Source organism: Lampetra planeri, chromosome 81 (assembly GCF_965212315.1).
Source record: "Lampetra planeri chromosome 81, kcLamPlan1.2.h2, whole genome shotgun sequence".
Lineage (NCBI taxonomy): Eukaryota > Metazoa > Chordata > Hyperoartia > Petromyzontiformes > Petromyzontidae > Lampetra > Lampetra planeri.
In genome coordinates, this window is record NC_136185.1 from 274773 (window position 1) to 292473 (window position 17701).

The 17701-nt window shown below is 50.4% G+C and overlaps 1 pseudogene; it reads right to left on the reverse strand.

The window, feature by feature from the left end:
• Nucleotides 1–9879: 9879 nt before the first annotated feature.
• The window catches only part of LOC144738281 (uncharacterized), a 49593-nt pseudogene continuing 41771 nt past the window's right edge, over nt 9880–17701 (reverse strand).

Consider the following 17701-nt stretch of genomic DNA (forward strand, 5'->3'; position numbering starts at 1 on the left):
GCCTTGGTCGTCGTCCAGCCGAGGTCCCGTGGCGCGCTGACATGGAGCGCGGCACCCGGACGCCACGTGGCCCCGAAGGCCGCAGTTGTAGCACGTGACGAGGGACGTCGGTGGTCTCGGTTGCTCCAGCTTGCGGGTCGATCGCAGAGGCGACCGACCCCCCGACCTCCAATCCCCCGGTCGTGCTGCAGCGAACGCCTCCTCCCGTGGGCGAACGACTTGGGGCTCGATGACCACCGAGGCCGGAGCTGAGACCGCGGCAGCAGTGCAGACGACCCCCTGTTTGCGCTTCAGGACCTCGTGCGCCTGGATACTCGTTGCAACACGCAACGAACATATGTCCACTTCGTCGGCTGTGTTGATGGGGACCCCCAGGTCCTGCGCCAACTTCAGCAGTTGTTCCAAAACCATAGCGTCCTTTCCCTCCTCGTCCATACGAGGGAATGCGGCGTCGGCGAGAGCCAACAACGCCGTGCGGTAGGCGAGCGCGGTCTCCGTGTCCGCCTTCCGTCGCTCGTAAAATTGGAGGCGGCAGGCCGAAGGTGGTCCGTACACTTTGGCCATGAGGCCCAGCGCAGCCTTGAGCGTGGAGCGGGCCGATCTTGGTGCGGACCTGAAGGCCGCGAGCGTGTTGTCGTCCAACATGGCAGGCAGTCCCCGCAGCGCCGTAGCGTCGGACCAGGCCGACATCTCTTGATGGGCGAGAAATCTTCGCTGGAATTCGCCCCAGTCCCCGCCTTCCGCCTTGAAGGTTGTCAACGCGGGAAGACGCTGCTGGAAAATGATGTCGTCCTCTGCCTCGTGACTCTCCCGCGTCGCACCGTCGACCTGCAAAATGGCGGCCCCTATGGCGGGTGGCTGATGGCGGCCCATAGCGCGCGCTGATGACGTAAGCGGCCGCGCTTGGAGGACTCCCGCCACGTGTTGCTCTCAGTTCCCGCCAAAAGATGACCGCTCAGCAGAAATGGCGGGAATTTCAAAGTCATTTTGGCGGGAATCAGCAACGCGAGCCTTTTCAATGTCCGTCGACGTTCTCGCTCCTCCAGACGTGGTGATCTCCGCTAGGATGGACGCCGCGGCGAGTAGTAGCTCTGCCAGGTGGGAGTGCGCGTCGCGGAGTCCGGCATCAGCCCCCAGCCGCTCGTTGGGCGCCCATGAGGGGTCCTGTGGTGCCAGCATCTCCTCCTCTTCTCCCCCTGATGCCTGCTGGCCTGAGTCGTCGTGGTTTTCCTCCCGGTCACGCTCGTGAGTCCGATGAGTCTTCCTGGTATCCATGGCAGGAAGACTGTTTCACTTCTGACGCCAGTTGTAATATCTTCAATAATGGCGGGAGACGAGTTGACGGGGCAGCACTTTTTATTCACAACATAAAGGAAGGCCATATGATGCCGAGAATGGTTTCAGCCGAGAGGGGTGAACGTACCAACGGCGCTTTCCCCATTTTATCTGCACACACTGGGGTCGTGCAACCCACACGACCTCCACGGGTCCCCGCCACGGTCTCAGTAAATTAGGCGACGTAGCTAACGGCGCATGAGGGCAGTGCAGCCAGGCCCTATCGCCCGGTTTCCAATCGTGCACGGACACCTTCCGTGCACGCAAGCGCTCGTTAGCGATTTGGTGAGACCTCGAATTCAGCCGTGCGGCCTCCCGTGCCTCGGCCAGTTTCGCAATGTTAAATTTAATATAGTCGGCCAACTTGAAATTAGGCCGCGGCACGGAAAGCCCCAGCTGGGTCTCCATGGGCGGATCGGCCTCCCGACCGTACATCAGATAAAATGGGGAAAATCCCGTAGCTGCATGGGGGGCCATCCTGTACGCGGCGAGGACACCCGGGACCTGCAAGTCCCAGTCAACCTGTGCCTCGCACACCTGCTGGCACAACATGGAGGTTAAAGTCCTGTGGAGTCGCTCCACCATCCCATCAGTCTGTGGGTGGTACGGGGAGGTACGCACCTTTTTAGTACCCAAAAGGTCGCACACCTCCTGCAGTAATTTACTCGAAAAATTATTTCCCTGGTCGGTCAGCAAGCGTTCGGGAGCCCCCTTGTCCAAGACGTAGCCTTGGACAAAAGCGTCCGCCACGGCCGCCGCTGACTGGTTGGCGAGTGGCCACGCCATAGGCCATCGGGTAAAGTATTCCACACCAACCAACAGGTACTTGTTACCCCTAGGCGTGACAGGAAAAGGCCCCAAAATATCCAGCGCAACGAGCTCGTTGGTGCGCGAGACCTGAATAGACTGCAGCGGTGGATTTGGCGCAACGGGCGGTGGTTTCCGTTTGGCGCAATCCACACACCCCTTCAGTATATTGACCACATCGCTCCCCATCCCCAGCCAATAATAGTCCCGCTGGAGCAGAGCAAGCGTTTTGTTTACCCCCAGATGTAAGAGGCGTTCGTGTGCAGCCAAAACAACTTTGCCCTGCATAGCGGAAGGCACGACGAGTGCGTGCCGCCGGGACATATTGTCCCACCTCATTAGCAGGCCCTGCTTGAGCAGCCAGGAGCCAGCCCGTGTTCGACCCCCCGCCCTACGACGCAACGCGAGCAGGGAGCTGTCAGCCATCTGGAGTCGGCCCCACTCAACGAGAGACAGTGAGAGTAGCGAGTCCCCGCCCGCAGGGGTAGCGGGAACGTCAACCATCGGCGCATTCGTGGCCGCGACCAACTCACTCTCGGGCACAGCACCTGGCGGTTTACAGCGCGCCGACCCCATCAAGCACGCACATTCAGGACTAGGCGACAACCGCGACAGGGCATTCGCGTTGGTGTGGCGCAACCCCTTACGGTAAGTGGTCGTAAATTGATAGTCCTGGAGGACTTCCAACCACCGTGACAATTGGCCCGAGGGCTGGGCGACCCTCAATGAATACTGAAGCGCCGCGTGGTCCGTCCGGACCGTAAAATGACGGCCATAGAGATAAGGTCGAAATTGCTGCACAAAAAAAACAATAGCCAGCAACTCGCAACGGGTGACGCAGTAGCGCTGTTCCGCAGGCGACAAAACCCTGCTACCATAGGCGACCACCCGTTCAACTCCCCCAACGACCTGTGAGAGCACCCCCCCAATGCCCGTGTAACTAGCATCAGTATCCAGCAAGAAGGGACTCGTAAAGTCAGGGTAACGTAAGGGCGGGGCACCCACCAAGGCGTCCCGAAGGGAGCAGAACGCGGCCTCCTCCTCTGGCCTCCATCGAAACCTGACTCCTTTGGCTGTTAGAGCGTGCAAGGGTTTGGCAATGGTGGCGAAATGCTCCACGAATCGGCGGTAGTATGACGCAAAACCAATGAAGCTGCGGACCTCAGAAACCGACGTGGGCGTTGGCCATGAACTGACACAGTTTGTCTTCGCGGGATCGGTGGAGATCCCCGAAGAATCGACAATGTGGCCCAAATACCTTACGGATTTCCGCAGAAGGTGGCATTTCGCCGGTTTAAACTTTAACTTAGACGAACGCATCCGCAAGAACACCCCTCTTAATCGTTGGAGGTGTTCCTCAAATGTTTTACTGAAAACAATGACATCGTCAAGATAAATTAAGCAAGTATCCCATTGCAACCCCGACAAAACCAATTCCATAAGGCACTGAAACGTCGCGGGAGCGGAGTGGAGTCCCATGGGCAACCGATTAAGCTGGAACAGGCCCCCTGGGGTTCGGAATGCCGTCTTAGGTTTAGACTCATCGTCGAGTGGCAGCTGCCAGAATCCCGACAGTAAGTCAAGTGTAGAAAAATACCGCGCCCCGGACAATGCGTCCAGGGACTCGTCCATCCTGGGGAGCGGATACGCGTCGGCCACGGAGATTTTATTCAGGCGACGGAAATCCACACAAAATCGCAAGGAGCCGTCTTGCTTTTTAACCAGAACGATAGGTGCTCCCCACGGACTGGATGAGGGTGAAATGATGTCGGCCGTCAGCATGTCATTGACGGCTGATTGAACGTGTTCCTTCTCGGTAGGACTCAGCCGGAAGGGATTCTGCCGGACTGGTGCTGCATCGCCTGTTTCAATGTGGTGGCGTAACAGGTCCGTGCACCCAATATCATATTTGTGCGTGCTGAACACATCGGAAAATTCGATCAGCAGAGCGCGCAGCGCACCCAATTGCACCCTTGACAAATCACTTGAGTCCGCACACAGCGAATCGACCCATTCAAGGTCATCACCCGATGTAATTTTCTGCGCCGGTACGGGATCAACATGTGCAACAAGGCGCTCTTCCGCAGGGACCCGTGCCGCGTGAGCAAGCACGGTGCCCTGCGGAATAATGGCCGGCCTTGAACCAGCGTTTAACACCATAATGAACGGGTCCCCGTCAGCCCGAACCAACGTTTGAGCCACCGCCAAATCCAGACCCCCGACAGCTCTATTCGATGGACCCAAAAGCACGCCTTGTCCTGCAGTCTCCCCACCCAATGGCTTCCGCAACCGGAGGGGTATCAACATTTGCGAACCCGGGGGCACGTGCACCGTCTGTGTCGCTAGTGCTTGGATCATCGCGCACGCCGTCCGTATTTCAGTAGGGTTAGACAAAAAAGAAATACGGCGACCCGATGGCAGCTCAATACAACGTTGATCCACGAGAATTTTAATGGGCATCTTAGCCAAAAAATCTGTGCCCAATAGACAAGGAACCGCTAGGGAAGAGGAGACGAAAATAGGTCCCGCCAATTTAAGATCCCCTATGCAAATGGACGCCCGAATCTGACCGATAATACCCAATGAGCCCCCATTTGCCGCGTAAAATGGCATGTCCACCGGAAGCAGAGGTCGACATTGGACGGGGAGAATGTTATAAATGAGGTCGGAAATTATAGTCGCCGACGCTCCCGTGTCCACCAACACCCTGACCTCGACCCCGTCTATGAATCCCGTAACGACCGACGAACCGGCCGCCGCGGCCACTATTCTGTGGCCCAACTCGGACCATTTAATGTCCCCCCGGCTCCGTACGAACCCCCCTCTCCGAACCGAATCCCCGACCCCCAATCGCACATCCTCCGCCGCAAAGCGACGGCCCATGTGTGTCGTGTATATAGGCCGAGCATGTGAAGTGCCGCGACTTGCCGGGGGTAGTTTGGACGACTTGGGGCCTTGGTCGTCGTCCAGCCGAGGTCCCGTGGCGCGCTGACGTGGAGCGCGGCACCCGGACGCCACGTGGCCCCGAAGGCCGCAGTTGTAGCACGTGACGAGGGACGTCGGTGGTCTCGGTTGCTCCAGCTTGCGGGTCGATCGCAGAGGCGACCGACCCCCCGACCTCCAATCCCCCGGTCGTGCTGCAGCGAACGCCTCCTCCCGTGGGCGAACGACTTGGGGCTCGATGACCACCGAGGCCGGAGCTGAGACCGCGGCAGCAGTGCAGACGACCCCCTGTTTCCGCTTCAGGACCTCGTGCGCCTGGATACTCGTTGCAACACGCAACGAACATATGTCCACTTCGTCGGCTGTGTTGATGGGGACCCCCAGGTCCTGCGCCAACTTCAGCAGTTGTTCCAAAACCATAGCGTCCTTTCCCTCCTCGTCCATACGAGGGAATGCGGCGTCGGCGAGAGCCAACAACGCCGTGCGGTAGGCGAGCGCGGTCTCCGTGTCCGCCTTCCGTCGCTCGTAAAATTGGAGGCGGCAGGCCGAAGGTGGTCCGTACACTTTGGCCATGAGGCCCAGCGCAGCCTTGAGCGTGGAACGGGCCGATCTTGGTGCGGACCTGAAGGCCGCGAGCGCGTTGTCGTCCAACATGGCAGGCAGTGCCCGCAGCGCCGTAGCGTCGGACCAGGCCGACATCTCTTGATGGGCGAGAAATCTTCGCTGGAATGCGCCCCAGTCCCCGCCTTCCGCCTTGAAGGTTGTCAACGCGGGAAGACGCTGCTGGAAAATGATGTCGTCCTCTGCCTCGTGACTCTCCCGCACCGCACCGTCGACCTGCAAAATGGCGGCCCCTATGGCGGGTGGCTGATGGCGGCCCATAGCGCGCGCTGATGACGTAAGCGGCCGCGCTTGGAGGACTCCCGCCACGTGTTGCTCTCAGTTCCCGCCAAAAGATGACCGCTCAGCAGAAATGGCGGGAATTTCAAAGTCATTTTGGCGGGAATCAGCAACGCGAGCCCTTTCAATGTCAGTCGACGTTCTCGCTCCTCCAGACGTGGTGATCTCCGCTAGGATGGACGCCGCGGCGAGTAGTAGCTCTGCCAGGTGGGAGTGCGCGTCGCGGAGTCCGGCATCAGCCCCCAGCCGCTCGTTGGGCGCCCATGAGGGGTCCTGTGGCGCCAGCATCTCCTCCTCTTCTCCCCCTGATGCCTGCTGGCCCGAGTCGTCGTGGTTTTCCTCCCGGTCACGCTCGTGAGTCCGATGAGTCTTCCTGGTATCCATGGCAGGAAGACTGTTTCATTTCTGACGCCAGTTGTAATATCTTCAATAATGGCGGGAGACGAGTTGACGGGGCAGCACTTTTTATTCACAACGGTTGCACACGTAAGAGTCCCAACCGAGATAACACCTATGTCACACGTGCCTGACTCGGCCACTTGACGGGTAGCACACTTTATTAACACTTGTCTTGCCACAATAACACGTGTGGTCACTACAGCTCACGCTACACGTTCCACCCGACACGTGTGGTTACTACAGCTCACGCTACACGTTCCACCCGGCTACACACACACAGGCATTCCAGCCCCGTAGCATCCGGGGGAACCTCCAGACCCACCCCAGCTTGGGTATGGGTCACGACCACTGGGTCCCGCGGCCTGGTCCTCGCACGGACGTCCGGCCCCGGGTCCCAAGGTCCTGCCTCTGAGCCACACAGGGTCCCGGTCCTTACAAGGACAGCGGGACTAGGTGTCTCAGGGCCCTATCTCTTCCTCCTCCGTCTTCCGTCTTCACTGGTCAACAACTCCCCGAGCGCCCGCGCGCACCGCCTTATATAGCCCTCCGCTCCAAGGAGACGGAGCCTATGCAGACCGCGATGTGAGCACCCACCCTAGTCGACCAATCACCACGCGCTGCCACACGATCCATCACTGTCAGCGCGCGTCACCAACACACAGCCAATCACCATCACATACCCGATGACCCCGCGCTGACCTACGATCCCTCACCGTCAGCGCGCGTCACCAACACACAGCCAATCACCACGCGCTACCCCACGATCCCTACAGCCAGCGCGTATCACCACTACACATATATTCATCTCACCGCATAATTCGCATTAATTGGCTAATATTCACCCTGCAAATGTGCTTATTTGTACATCTATAAATATGTGTGTACACTCGTGTGTGTATGCACTCGTGTATGCATGTGCACCCGTGTGTGTATGTACAAAGCGGTGTGTATGCACATTCGTGCATTTTCCTACAGCACTGTGTATGTCCACTCGTGTGTGGGTGTGTGTACAAGGGAGTGTATATGTGGGGAGCGGTAGTGTAGCGGTTAGCGCGCTGCGCTAAGAACCCGGCGACACGGGTTCGATTCCCGCTCACGGCCAACACCAGTGACGAATATCTGAACTGGTCCCGGGCCTCCCCTAGGTCGACTCAGCCTCAAATGAGTACCTGGTACGGTGTGTAAACATTGCCACTGGGGAGACAAAGGCGGTCGGGCGTGGTGCTGGCCACCCACCCCCTCGTGTACCGTTGCGGCCTTCATAGGTGCACGCTAACAGCACTTGCCCATACAGTCTGTTAAGGCTACACGGGGGATCTTTATCTTTGTGTGTACAAAGCGGGGTGGATGCACATTCGTGCATTTTTCTCCACCGCTGTGTATGTCCACTCGTGTGTGGGTGTGTGTACAAGGGAGTGTGTATGTGTACTCGTGTAAGTATGTGTAGTGGAACGCACAACTTATTTTCATATTGTGTCGTACAAAGAATTGAGGGCAACGTGGTAATGTTTCCATTTAAAGCTTTCGTGACTGCTGGGATTCATCTTCTTGGTTCTTTCGGTAAAGTCACGTAGAAGGGAAGTAATAAAATAATAAAAATTAAAAGTTTATTATGTTTTATTTTTATTATTTTATTACTTCCCTTCTACGTGACTTTACCGAAAGAACCAAGAAAACGTGGTAATGAATGCGGCACCACAACAGGGAACTACAGGGATGAGACTCCCCGCTCGTGGTGCTAAATTAATGAAAACAGCGCCACTGAGTGGACAGAGCCCCGCCCCTACAGCTCGTGCGTGTGACGTCATGAGTGTGACGTCATGAGTGTGATCAGCGGACAGCCACGATGCTGCCAGGTGAGGGTAAACTTGTGTGCTGGAGATGCTTCACCTGAAACTCGCCTCCACACGTGTTCGCTATGAACATTGTAGCAATAAGGGACGATTAGTCATCTTTAACATGTCAGGTCTTTATTGTTCTGCAAGTAAATTAACCTTCTTGGTTCTTTCGGTAAAGTCACGTAGAAGGGAAATAATAAAATAATAAAAATAAAACATAATACAATTATTTTATTATGTTTTATTTTCTTCTTCATCTTCTTGGTTCTTTCGGTAAAGTCACGTAGAAGGGAAATAATAAAATAATAAAACATAATAAAATAATTTTATAAAGTAATTGTATTCAGCGAATTATTTTATAATTTAATAAAAATAAAACATAATAAAATTATTTTATAATTTTTTTTTTCTTCAATAAGGGACGATTCGTCATCTTTAACATGTCAGGTTTTAATTGTTCTGCAAGTAAATTAACGTTAGAACTCGTAGAAACACATGCACACTCGTGTGTGAATGCACACCGCTGTATAGACAGTCGTGTTTATAAGCACACTTGTGTGTGTATGTCTACTCGTCCGTGTTTTTTAAGGAAGGATATGGTTGAAATAACAAACGATCAGTCATCTTCAAAAACAATTCAGGTCTATATTAATCTGCAAGAAATCTTTATTAATACGCATGCTCAAACAGGAAGGGACTAGGCACATTATTTCCCAATAGGAATTCAACAGTTAAAACATATCCTTAAAATCTAACACGTAAACGTCGATTTCCCCATTGACGTCCTTTTCGACTGAAGCCATTCGTCCAAAAATCCAAGCCATCAAACACAAGAACAACGAACGTGCAATCCACGCACACTCTGAAACCTATTACTTATTAAACATTGATGAAAAAAAAGATAAAGAACATGTTTAAAATATTGAGCAAAGTTGTGATCACAGTATTTCTCCAACTTTAGCTCAACAAAACCACTTAACCACGAGAGTAAAATTAGAAATTGAACCACCACACAACCACTGCACATCACAATACATCAACAAGTAGTCCGATAGGACTACAAAGCACCACCTTAACGTGACGAAGTCTAGAATAAACTTTAACACGCAATTAGCTGTGAGAAGATGACATGGCACCTTCTACCATAAACACCACACATTTACCAGTCCCGATGATACAACCACCAGACGAAGCAACGCATCTATACAAGTATAACATTGTTGTCATCCTGAAATAAGTGAACACTTCTGGAACTTAAAAGGAAGGCTTTCATCTGAACACATTATAGAGCATTCACAACGATTTAAAGCTTTCGTGACTGCATGGATTAATCTTCTTGGTTCTTACGGTAAAGTCACGTAAATGGAAAATAATAAAAATAAAACATAATAAATAATTCTCACGACGTTTCGGCGACAACGCAAGCAGCCGTCTTCAGGTGGAGAACAGGTCTGTCAAGTAGACAGAGTCTGAATGACTCAGAGTCTGAATGACTCTGTCTACTTGACAGACCTGTTCTCCACCTGAAGACGGCTGCTTGCGTTGTGGCCGAAACATCACTCTAGCTTGGAGTACTGGAAATCACGGAAATAATAATTCGTACCTTATTAACTGATCTAACAGAGACACAAACATGCACATTCCAGGACTTCAAGAGTTAACAGAAGAACTCAAAACTTTGACTCTCCAGCCATTCCAGCAGCCATGTCTCAGTATCCACCTGCATGGGGTCGAAAGAGGAATTGTCGTCAGGGCTCATTACATCCAGCAACCTCTCAGGATCCAACTGCATGAGGTCTAAAAAGGAATTGTTGTCAGGAATCATGACATCCACTACATCTAGGCATCTCTCAGGATCCACCTGTATAGGATGAAAAGATGCATCTTTTTCAGGACTCATTGCAGCACTTTGCATTACACCTTTTGATTCCACTTCCCTATCATTCCGGATCTTCTGATGCTTGTTTCGTGGAGATGACCGTGAACATGTTCTCTCCCTCGGAGAGCAATTTAATGGCTTTTCACCCGAGTGCGTTTTCTGGTGCCTGTGAAGATCTGACTTCCTTACAAATGCCTTCCCACAAAGAGAGCACTTGAATGGCTTCTCGCCCGAGTGTGTCTTCTGGTGAGTGTTAAGATTGGATTTCAGTGAAAATGTCTTCCCACACACAGCGCACTTGAATGGCTTCTCGCCCGTGTGTGTCTTCTGGTGAGTGTTAAGATTGGATTTCTGTGAAAATGTCTTCCCACACACAGAGAAATTGAATGGCTTCTCACCAGAGTGTGTTTTCTGGTGAGTGTTAAGATGTGATTTCTGTGAAAATGCCTTCCCACACACAGAGCACTTGAATGGCTTCTCACCAGAGTGTGTTTTCTGGTGAGTGTTAAGATTGGATTTCAGTGAAAATGTCTTCCCACACACAGAGCAATTGAATGGCTTCTCGCCCGTGTGTGTCTTCTGGTGAGTGTTAAGATTGGATTTCAGTGAAAATGTCTTCCCACACACAGCGCACTTGAATGGCTTCTCGCCCGTGTGTGTCTTCTGGTGAGTGTTAAGATTGGATTTCTGTGAAAATGTCTTCCCACACACAGAGAAATCGAATGGCTTCTCACCAGAGTGTGTTTTCTGGTGAGTGTTAAGATGTGATTTCTGTGAAAATGCCTTCCCACACACAGAGCACTTGAATGGCTTCTCACCAGAGTGTGTTTTCTGGTGAGTGTTAAGATTGGATTTCAGTGAAAATGTCTTCCCACACACAGAGCAATTGAATGGCTTCTCGCCCGTGTGTGTCTTCTGGTGAGTGTTAAGATTGGATTTCAGTGAAAATGTCTTCCCACACACAGCGCACTTGAATGGCTTCTCGCCCGTGTGTGTCTTCTGGTGAGTGTTAAGATTGGATTTCTGTGAAAATGTCTTCCCACACACAGCGAAATTGAATGGCTTCTCACCAGAGTGTGTTTTCTGGTGAGTGTTAAGATTTGATTTCAGTGAAAATGCCTTCCCACACACAGAGCACTTGAATGGCTTCTCGCCCGTGTGTGTCTTCTGGTGCCTGTGAAGATCTGACTTCCATGAAAATGCCTTCAAACAAACAGAGCAATCGAACGGCTTCTCGCCCGTGTGTGCGTGGCGCTGTGGAGAGAGTATCTGCTCCATGTGACTGATTCTTCAGAGCAGAGTAACAGTCGCGGGTGTTGTTGAGAGTTAAAGGCACCCTCTAAGCTGCGTGGATGACTGGCTCAAATCGCCAAGAAGCAAACTCTCACTAACGTCTAACCGACACACAGTAACGTCTCGTAAGTCGGGCTACACGCGACTACCAGTTTTATCCACTAACGAAGACACTTACTTGTTGATGCACGGCGTGTCGATGTCCCTGTAACCCGTCTGAAGAGATCGCCACGAACTCTCCCAGTCGCCAGGCAATCGGGCTCGCCAGGCTGGGTCTCGCAGGAGAAGGGTAATCTGCAGTGCGAGGAGTTGCGCGTTTATCCTCAGTGAAATCCCTCTCGAAATGGTCTTGAGGCCTAAATTTAAGCCCCTTATAACTCCCCTCTAGCATTCAAATCCTTTGTTCTCGTCTTGGATTATCATAGACTTTGCATTCAATTGTTAATTTTTACATTAACAATCCGCATATGTAGCAACATAGCTTAGCGAATCTGGCCTTTGTAATTTAACTTTAATACGTATGTACATTATACTGCGTAATTGTACACTTCTGTTTGAATAATTACATACATCTCCATGCATAATTCCATGTTAAGTGTTAATTTTTTTAATATCCTGTAAACTGCTGCAAGTTTAGAGGATTTAACAGCGACATACAGTCTGTAAGCTGAGCTACTAACAGTAAGTAATACATTACAATTCTATGTCGCAAAAAATATAATATGTTCCAGCTAAACTTTTTTTCCCTTACATCAAACAGGTCTAACCCCGTACTATATGCTGCCATAGACAAACCCAACATTAAATTATATACTGTATTACTTTGCACCACCCGATACCTTAGAATAATACAAAGTGGAATATTACACTATGTATTATTCTATCCACCATACTGTATATCACACTGCTGTATATTCACTATACAATTACGATACTATATATTGCCTTATACATTGTATTAAACATTACAATTGTATACTATTTATTATTAGACAATCTGCTATACACTATACAATTCACCGTCGAGTGAAATATACTAAAAGGAAGCAAAATGAAACACCACCACGCTTGGAGCGTATATTTTAGTTGGGTTGGAAGGGGTGAAGGTGCCGCTGAAACACGCTGTTAGGAATTAGCCTTTGTTGTGTAGACTGGTTGAACTCGGAGGTTCCAAGAATTTGCATATCAAGATGAATTTAGCATATATACGGAAAATGCAGATATGGGATTAGTCATGACTTGTGGAATCTGGCTATTGAGCTTAATCCTGAATACGTATATTCATCTCAATGCATAATTCGCGTTAATTTGCTAATATTCACCCTGCAATGTGCTGCAAACTGATGCCAGTTCAAAGGCGTTACCAGGGAAATGCAGTATTAAAATTGTGATTTGGACTTTGAGGTGCAACTTTTTACCGTGCTGACTTTGTTTTATAAAAATATTGACGTACTTGTGTTGATATGAGCGCGTCAGAACAATCAAGGTGATTTGTTTAATTTAATCCACGAAAATTATTACGATTGCTGTCATACACTTTTAATGATAATCGAAATGGTATCGCTTGTAAGCGTGTGTGTATTTACACTGCTGTGCAAGTACACTTGGGGAGCGGTAGTGTAGCTGTTTGTATGTACAAAGCGGTGTGTATGCACATTCGTCTATGTATATACACTGCTATGTCCACTCGTGTGTGGGTGTGTGTTTCGTACAAAGAATTGAGGGCAACGTGGTGATGAATGCGGCACCACAACAGGGAACTACAGGGATGAGACTCCCCGCTCGTGGTGCTAAATTAATGAAAACAGCGCCACTGAGCGGACAGAGCCCCGCCCCTACAGCTCGTGCGTGTGACGTCATGAGTGTGACGTCATGAGTGTGATCAGCGGACAGCCACGATGCTGGCGGGTGAGGGTCAACTTGTGTGCTGGAGATGCTTCACCTGAAACTCGCCTCCACACGTGTTCGCTATGAACATTGTAGCAATAAGGGACGATTAGTCATCTTTAACATGTCAGGTTTTTATTGTTCTGCAAGTAAATTAACCTTCTTGGTTCTTTCGGTAAAGTCACGAAGAAGGGAAATAATAAAATAATAAAAATAATACATAATACAATTATTTTATTATGTTTTATTTTTTTCTTCATCTTCGTGGTTCTTTCGGTAAGGTCACGTAGAAGAGAAATAATAAAATAAAAAAGATACAAAAATAATTGTATAAAGTAATTTTATTCTGTTTTAAAATTTTTTTTTTTTATTTAATAAAAATAAAACATAATAAAAAATTGTTATATATTTTTTTTATTATGTTTTATTTTTATTAAATAATAAACCATAATAAAAAAAAATATATACATTTTTTTAATTGTTTTATTTTTATTATTTTATTATTTCCCTTCTTCAATAAGGGACGATTCGTCATCTTTAACATGTCACGTTTTTATTGTTCTGCAAGTAAATTGCAGCACTTTGAATTCCACATTTTGATTTCAATTCCCTATCATTGCGGATCTTCTGGTGCTTGTTTCGGGGTGATGACCGTGAACATGTCCTCTCCCTCGTAGAGCAATTAAATGGCTTCTCGCCCGAGTGTGTTTTCTGGTGACTGTGAAGATTTTATTTCCGTGAAAATGCCTTCCCGCACACAGTGCAATTGAATGGCTTCTCGTTCTTGTGTGTTTTCTGGTGTCTGTTAAGATTTGATTTATCCGCAAATGCCTTTCCACAAATAGAGCAATTGAACGGCTTCTCGCCCGTGTGTGTTTTCTGGTGACTGTGAAGAATAGATTTCCAAGCAAATGCCTTCACACAAACAGAGCAATTGAACGGCTTCTCGCCCGTGTGTGTTTTCTGGTGACTGTGAAGAATAGATTTCCAAGCAAATGCCTTCCCACAAACAGAGCACTTGAATGGCTTCTCGCCCGAGTGTGTTTTCTGGTGACTGTAAAGATCTGACTTCCTTGCAAATGCCTTACCGCACACAGCGCAATTGAACGGCTTCTCGCAAGTGTGTGTTTTCAAGTGACTGTAAAGATCTGACTTCCTTGCAAATGCCTTACCGCACACAACGCAATTGAATGGCTTCTCGTTCTTGTGTGTTTTCTGGTGTCTGTTAAGATTTGATTTATCCGCAAATGCCTTTCCACAAATATCACAATTGAACGGCTTCTCGCCCGTGTGTGTTTTCTGGTTACTGTGAAGAATAGATTTCCAAGCAAATGCCTTCCCACAAACAGAGCACTTGAATGGCTTCTCGCCCGAGTGTGTCTTCTGATGACTGTGAAGAATTGTTTTCCTTGCAAATGCCTTCAAACAAACAGAGCATTTGAATGGCTTCTCGCCCGTGTGTGCGTGGCGCTGTGGAGAGAGTATCTGCTCCATGTGACTGATTCTTCAGAGCAGAGTAACAGTCGCGGGTGTCGTTGAGAGTTAAAGGCGCCCTCTAAGCTGCGTAGATGTCTGGCTCAAATCGCCAAAAAGCAAACTCTCACTACCGTCTAACCGAGACACAGTAACGTCTCGTAAGTCGAGCTACACGCGACTACCAGTTTTATCCACTAACGAAGACACTTACTTGTTGATGCACGGCGTGTCGATGTCCCTGTAACCCGTCTGAAGAGATCGCCACGAACTCTCCCAGTCGCCAGGCAATCGGGCTCGCCAGGCTGGGTCTCGCAGGAGAAGGGTAATCTGCAGAGCGAGGAGTTGCGCGTCTATCCTCAGTGAAATCCCTCTCGAAATGGTCTTGAGGCCTAAATTTAAGCCCCTAATAACTCCCCTCTAGCATCCAAATCCTTTGTTCTCGACTTGGCCTATCATGGACTTTGCATTCAATTGTTAATTTTTACATTAACAATCCGCATATGTAGCAACATAGCTTAGCGAATCTGGCCATTATAATTTAACCTTAATACGTATGTACATTATACTGCGTAATTGTACACTTCTGTTTGAATAATTACATACATCTCCATGCATAATTCCGTGCTTCCTGTGAATTTGCTATTATGTACCCGACAATGTCCTCTAAACTGCAGAGATTCATCTTCATGGTTCTTTCGGTAAAGTCACGTAAAGGACGGCTGCTTGCGTTGTGGCCGAAACGTCGTGAGAATTATTTTATTATGTTTTATTTTTATTACTTTATTATTTCCCTTCTACGTGACTTTACCGAAAGAACCAAGAAGATGAAAATAACCTTGGCAAAGGAAGATGCACCATGGAAGAGGAGCGCCTCTTTGAGGTGCAGCGCATTGCCAGGGCGACGTGCCGCACAGAAGAGAAGTGCTTCCGAGACTTTCTTCTCAAGAAGCGCCTCATTCAAGTGAAGTTCTTCACTGATGAGAAGCATCATCGCGAGATGAAGTGTGCTGACGAGAAGCGTCTGGAGGAGGAGGAGGAGAAGTGTCTCGCCAACGTGAAACGCGTCGAGGAGGAGAAGCGCCTTGCACAGGAGCAGCGCCTCGCCAGCATTGCTACCATCATCACCACCACCGCCGGCACCTCCACCACCACCCCTGCCGCCACCACCACCGCCGCTACCATCACCACGGCCGCCGCCACCACCACCACCCCTGCCGCCACCACCACCGCCAGCACCACCGCCAGCACCACCGCCACCACCACCGCCGCCACCACCACCGCCACCACCACCGCCACCATCACCGCCGCCACCACCGCCACTGCCGCCACCACCACCACCGCCACCACCACCATCACCGCCACCACCACCGCCACCACCATCACCGCCGCCACCATCACCGCAGTAACCACTGCCACCGCCACCACCACCACCGCTGCCACCACCACCATCACCACCACCGCATCCACCTCTGCCACTCCAGTGCAGGGCCCGATTGCTCCAAGCTTTGGAGAAGAGGACTTCCAAGCAGAGAAGATGGAGAAGAAGACAGAGGTGGAACAGGAAGAGGAGAAGGTGGAGGTGGTGGAGGACGAGGAGGTTGAGGAGGAACAGGAGGAGGAGAAGGTGGAGGTGGTGGAGGACGAGGAGGGTGTGGAGGAACAGGAGGAGAGAACGGAGAACACAGAGAAGGGAGAAAAGATGGTGGTGGACGATGAAGAGGAAGAGATGGAGGACGAGACAAAGGAGGAGGTGGAGGAGGTGCAGGTGGTGGAGGTGGTGATGCAGGCTCGTGAAGGACGCTACTGTGCAGTTGGAGGCAGTCGCCCTCCAACAACAACGGAGGGCGGAGGAGCGACGCTCACAACAACGAGCGGAGCGCCGGGTGGCTAAAGCACAGCAAGTTGGTACAGTAGGGGGCACAGGTGGTGCATCAGCCAGTCATCTCGGTCAGTCGACCCGTGGCACCTGCTGGGTCTGCCCCGTGACCTCCTGCCAGCGGGCGTTCGACACTTCAAGTGGCCTCAAGGTGCACTTGGCCTGACACAAGCGTCGTGGTGACGTCACCGCCACTTAGTGGCGAATGGCGGTTATTGTTGTTGTTGATGCAGGGAAAGAAGTGGAAGCGAGGGGGCCTTGCTCGCGTGGCGAGTGCGATCACCTCACTCCTCCGCCGCGTGCTGCTTTGTGGTGGCATGTCCACCACACAGTAGGGGTGGTTGTTGTTGTCGTGGATCGCTGCCAACCATGACCACTATCACCAGACTACCCACCCACCCCGTGACACATCCCAGGCACACACCCACACACCCCGTGATACACGTCACACACACACACCACATGGTTCTCCCCCCGGAGAGACGGTGCCACTGGGACCACAGCTGTGGAAGGAATCTGAGCAGCAGATGCCACGACTACGGTGGAGAACGACTGCTATCAAGACACCTCACACAACAAACACACACGGGACTAGCCTAAAAAAACTAGCCGGCCCCATCTTGGACTAATAGGTGCAAGTTAATACTGTTCTGAACCTGTTTAATAAACATATTTAAGGACACTCGTGTTGAGCATGGTGCTTTTAGCAAACGAGTGTGTTTTGTTATAATTTCTGTCATAAACTTTGAATAATCATCTGAATGGATTAGCTTGAAAGCCTGGTTTATAATAACGTTACGCAAAAAAAACAATCGTCATCTTCTAGTCTGTAACAAACGACCTTCGGTGTGTATATACACCAGTGTGTATGTGTTCAATATTTTGCCAGTTTTTAAATTTGTGACGAGTTTTTTTGCTAATTGCATTGACTATTGAGGGGTTACCAGCCCCTCGCACCCGTCCGAAGACCTCGTGGGCCGCTGTGGTGGCTACGAGCCTTCCCTCCGGGACATTGCTCACATCCACCACAGCGTTACCGTTCAACACCGTCAATGAAGGAAGGGGGTT